Below are 6000 nucleotides of genomic sequence, written 5' to 3'. Positions count from 1 at the left end.
TAGACATGCAATGGTGAGCTGCAGCAGCATGGTGGTGGAGTGTGTGAACTAAGAAACACCTGCTTCAGATCTTTTTCAGCCACAAATGTTTTCGATAACTTTAGGCGAACGACTGGCCCTCTCTTGGACTCAGTTTTCCCATCTACAATATGGGGATAACTCATATGGGCTGTTGCGAAGGTTACTGAGAGAATGCATGTGATGTCACTGATGCTCCAGCTCTGGATTTCCTGCCTTGGGGGCATGGGACTCTGGCTTGGTGATTCTGTGGCACTAAGTGCTTGGAACACACTAAGGAGCAGTATAAATGTGGAATGTCATTAAAATAAGGAAGTGTCTCACACACAGAAATGTGGAAACACAGGAAGCTGCCGTATGCTCAATCAGACTGTCTAGCTCAGTATTCTCGGCACTGACTGGCAGCATCTCTCCAAGGCTTCCTTCCAGACCTTGGAGATGCTGGGGATCGAACCAGGGGCTTTCTGCTTACAAAGCAGGGGCTCTACCACTGAGCCACAGTCCATCTCAGCAATAATGAGGTTTTTAACTCAATAGAGCCGCTATTTTTGCCCCTGTGAAAAGCCGCCCCAGGCCTGCAGCTCAACCAAATGTCACCATGGGATAGATGCATGAGTGCCACTCCAAATGTCACAATGGGACAGATGAATGAGTGCCACTCCAAATGTCACTATGGGATAGATGTACGTCCCATTCCAAATGCCACCATGGGATAGATGCATGAGTCCCACTCCAACTCTCACCATGGGATAGATGCACGAATCCCACTCCAAACGACAGATGCACAAGTCCCACTCCAAATGTCACCATGGGATAGATGCACGAGTCCCACTCCAAATGTCACCATGGAATAGATGCACGAGTCCCACTCCAAGTGATAGATGCATGAGTCCCTCTCCAAATGACACCATGGGATAGATGCACAAATCCCACTCCAAATAACAGATGCACGAGTCCCACTCCAAATGTCACCATGGGATGGTCACCCCCGCCCCCCGATGATGCTGGCAAACTGCCTTCCCTTCACTCTTTGGAGCAAGTTGTTTGGCTCTGACAAGGGCTTATTCAAATTTCAACCCCAGTGATGGCATGGTTACTCAGAGAGGCTGCAAGCTTATGGATATTAGCATTGTTTATCATGAATTTATACCGTCAGAGCACAAGGCACTTTACAAAGCAACATATGCCACAAAACAAAAACAGGGCAGGTCTCTGCCCTGATGGGGCTGCATTTGGACAGCAAGGGAAACAACAAAAGAGAGGGAAGAGAGAGGTCAGGGTAAACAAGGGATGAATGCCAGCAAATGTAACTTTGGTTTTATTATTTGGTTTCATTATTATTTATTTATTATTAGAAATAGTTCTACATCGCTTCTCATTTGCACAAATCCCAAAGCAATTTACAATAACACCATTAAACGATAAAGCAATCTAAGAAAAGCATGGATGGGAAAGCCAAAGTAAAAATAGAGATGTTTTCAATAAAGGCCTAAATCATGTCAGAGTGGAAGCCTGATGTTCAGCAGAGGGGAAATCCTTTCACAGGATGGTGCCACCACAGCAAAGGCCCATCTCTGTGTGGCAGCCAAACGGAAATCTGTAGGCCATGGCATGGACAACAAGACCTCCCCTGAAGATCATAGTGGCCTGGGTGGTTGGTATAGGGCATTGGCTATGCTGGCTAGTGGAAGTTGTAGTCTAACACACTGTTAGTAGTCAGGATTAAGAGGATCGAGCCTGAAAACCTTAATGGGAAAGGAGCGTTTTGAGCTTGGGGAGCAGGGCCTGAAAGAAGAAAGAGAAGCGGCACCACATGGAAGTTTGTCTGAGGCATAAGGAGCAGCAAGGGAGAAAGGGTGGAGCGATTTAAAGGAGCAGTACACTTGTGGGTGGCGAAGGGCAGTAGTGCTGTGGGAGTGAAGGTCAAAGGCAGGAAATAAGGATGCTTACCTGGAAGTCAGTTCCACAAAGTCAGTCTATGACTTTGACTTCTGAGCAGGGTTGCCAACATTTTTATTGGGCCCTGCTCCTGTGCCTTTAGCAGCAGCTTCATTTGCAGACATCAGCAGGTGACAGTGCTTATCACCCTGCCCTGGAAAGTTTCAGCAGCTGATTTCTGCAGATAAAGGCACAAGAGCAAACCAGCTCAGTCAGTTGGCAACCCTATTTTTGAGGCAACATGATTAGTGTTCTCCTGTCAGTCTGTAACCTCCTCCGTTTCCATTTCCCTTCTAGCATCCTGAACAGTGTAACTGGTTCAGTGCCTATTGATTAGTATAATTGCTGCCAATTATTGTTGGGACACCTAAATTGAAGGGTGTTTTGTCTTTTTTTAATTGCATACGCTTTGCTGTGTCTCTTTGTCCTTGAAGCCTATATCATAGTCCTTGGGTGTCTATTTGGTCATAAATAATGGAGAGAGAGAGAGCGAGAGAGACTGGGTAATACTGCCTCTGGGCCTAGAGTAAAGCTGTGTGATCCGTATAGCGCGGCATGCATTCATGGATCCAAATAGCCTGGAGGAACATCTGTGGCTTGTGGACGTCCGGAGCCTCAAACAAATAGAGGAACTCCCACACTGGTATGAATGGTGTGTGTGTGTGAGGGGGGGGGGGGCTAAATGTACTCAGTGTCACAAAAGACACAATGTAAATTTGGACTCATTTTGTCCCATCTGTAGAAAGAAAGAAAATTCTACAGGTGTTAACTAATATAGCAAAGCTGGTGTACTTGCGTTATCACCAATTACTGCTGTTGTGAATGGCCTCTGTGGCTATTTTGCATACTTTTAAGCTTGACGTGCGCACACACATTTGCACACACATTTGCACAGGCATGCACATTTGCGTACACACACACACACAATCCCAATGATCCTGATACAAATCACTCTTTCCTCACTGCTAGGCGGGGGGGAGGGATTTAGTGGTGGTATCAGGGCACCTATGGGGGACACCAGTAAAGGCTGGGTGGGGCTAGTGGGGGCTGCAGGTTGTGCCCCCCTGCTCTACGGGAAGGGCTGTCCAGTCCAAGTCAATTTTAAGGAGGGAGAGTTCATAGGCCTTGAGGTTTTCCATCCACTGTTAGCACCTGTACGGCACACGAGTCATAGTCTTAATTACTATGATGAGATGTATTGCATTTTTATTTCAATTATAGTCATTATTTCTAAGTTTGCATCTACACATTAGCTGACGCAAATTTTATGCAAATCTGCATCCTCCTTTCGGATGATGCATTTCCTCTCTTCTGGCAATTTCTAAGCGCCCGATCGGGGTCCTCAGAATTCTGCACCCTGCTCTGTCTGCTATCTGGGTGGTGACTGGTGCTGGGCAGCTTCAAGGCTCCTGATCTCTCCCTCCTGAGAGTTCTTTATCTTTAAACCAGACCTGAATGGGACAGGTCTTCCAATAAAGAATGGTTTCAAATACAGGACAGTAGGTTTTTCACAAGAGTCCATGGGGGAGTGGGGCTGGAGTCTGACAGACTGCCTCTCACCTGCCCGCCTGGATCCCACTTGCTGAACCATGGGGCACCCTAGGACCCTCTCGGCGAGCGCCCTGCAGCTTGGTGAGCACCTGGCAGCGGCCCTGTCCTCCTAGCAAGCTGCCATTGTGCACAACAATGGCGGCTCAGGCGCTCCCGGGTAGGTAATGTTTGTGTAAAAGGGGCCTTTACGGGCACCAATTATGCAATATTACCTACCTGGAAGTGTCCAAGCCGCCATTGTTTCACACAATGGCAGCTCGCTAGGAGGGTGGGTGGCCCCACGGCTTTGTCGGGTGCACGCTGGGCTGTGATAAAGCTTCTGTGGCACCACGAGCAGGGGTGGGTGGCAGCAGTGGCTGGACAAGCACCTGACAAAGCCAGGCACAGGTGAGTCCGTCCATCCCTAGTCCTCTGTAAAGTAGGATACATGGCCACCCTAATCCAGCATAGATTTCCTTCATTGGCGTATCTCTGGAGAACAATGAAGATATGAGGACTTATTCTGCCTCCACCCAACGGACATAAATTGGGATTAAGATTGCACTGTAAGAAAGTGCAACTGCATCTGTGTACATTCTTCTTCCTCTACCTCTCCTTCTTCTCCTCACTTTCTCCATTTCAAATCTAAATTTAGATTGAAACTAAGCTTCTCAGGAGAGGAGCTTATCATTTAGCTTATATAACTCTTTAAATTGCCACGTAGAACGATGGCCATCTATATCTAACAACATATGAGGGTGGTGTGATAGATGCACCATCGCCCATGGTGTACACGCTCTCTGTTTTTGCTCCATGCTACAAAACCCTGCACAGGGCCAGCCCTGCCAGAAAGCAGGGTGAAAAGACCTGCTTCAGGTGGCACCGGGATGTTGGTGGTACAGGCAGATGAAGGCAGGAACTGGTGTCTGTCTGAATGGCACCATTTTAACATGTCGGCCTAGCGAGGAGGGGGCACCATTTAGGTTCCCCTTTGGGCAGCAAAATAGCTTGGGCCAACCTTGCCCCTGGCACGGGACAAAGGTGTGTGCCACTGCCATAGACCACTGTTCCCCTACCTGATACTCTCCCGATATCTTCTCAGGCAGTCTGGACCACTATCAAATATGTCCTACTGTCAGGATGTTCTGCCCAACGTTGCGTCTAAATCAAGGGTGGGCAACGTATGGCCCTCCAGATGTTCTGGCCTGCAACTAACTCCCCTCAGCCCTAGCCAGCATAGCTATGAAGAGGCACCACGGGAGGGATCATGGGAGGGATCAAGGAGAGAGGTCAGAGCTCAGTGGTAGAGCCCCTGCTTTGCATGCAGAAGGTCCCTGGTTTGATCCCCAGGTAAGGCTAGGAAAGAATCATAGAATCATAGAATAGTAGGGTTGGAAGGGGCCTACAAGGCCATCGAGTCCAACTCCCTGCTCAATGCCGATATGTTGGTCTACAGCTCCCATCATCCCCCAAGCAACATGGCCAATGACAATGTTGGGGGTTTGTAGTCCAACACATCAGGAAGGCTGCCATAACTAAATTATGCCTCTGTCAACCTGTCTCCACATTTCTATGGAAAAACAGTGCACTGGGCTGGCCCTACCATTAGGCACAGTGAGGCACAAGATGATGGGGGTGGGTGGCAGTCATTTCACTGTTACCCTTGAGATCCCCCTGGGCTGTTCCCTGTTTAGTTGGCACCCTGTGACCAACAAGCAGTGTTTTAAGGAAAGCCCCCTAACCAGGTGAGCAGGCTGAGAAGCAGCCAGGCTAGGCCACATATTACAGCAGGTGTCACGTGTGCACATGTGTTGTTCTGCCCACATGACACATGCCAGCTCTTCCCTGCTGCATTGTAACATTTGTAAGCAAGTCCCAGGTGGAGCAGTGAGTGACAGGGGGCAGGGGACATGTTGCAAGACAGAGCTGTGTGTACCACACAGCTTGCCCTCTGACACCTGTTCTGTCACTGTCACAGCAAGGGCTTAGCATTGCTGGGCACTGATAAGGCCTGGGTTGTAGAGAGTCTGCAATAGATCTGGTTCACATCAAGGACTTGGGCAAGTCAGGTTCAATTAGATTCCAGTCAAGCAAGAGTCAGGTTTCCCAGAGAGGCAGGAATACGTATAGGGCAGCACCATGGAGAGTTCTGAGTAGTGCTGGGGTTGGAAGCCAGGCAAGCTTGTCTGTATGTTGCTCCAACAAGCAGCAGATTGTGGCTGAGCCTTAAGTATGGTGTTGCCTTCATTTGGGCTGGCTAGCCTGGCTCCAAACTGACTAAAGCCTTCTTTCTGAAAGGGACGTGGTCTGTTTTAGCAAGCTGCAATGATGCATGGGTAGCTGTGGCATGCTGGCATATTCATGGCTGGCAATGTGACCTCCTGTGGACATAGAGAGCAGGTCCCTGAGATCTTCCTGGAGAGCTAGGTCCTAAGGAAGTGTAAACCTTGTGACACCTTTCTGTAACTGAGACCTCTCCCTGAAGCATTAACTCGGGAGCTTCTTCTTCTGAGG

This window comes from Heloderma suspectum, chromosome 12 (genome assembly GCF_057233095.1).
Source record: "Heloderma suspectum isolate Gila_16-S chromosome 12, 16-S_ref, whole genome shotgun sequence".
Classification (NCBI taxonomy): Eukaryota; Metazoa; Chordata; class Lepidosauria; order Squamata; family Helodermatidae; genus Heloderma; species Heloderma suspectum.
Note: the sequence above shows the minus strand (reverse complement) of the source record.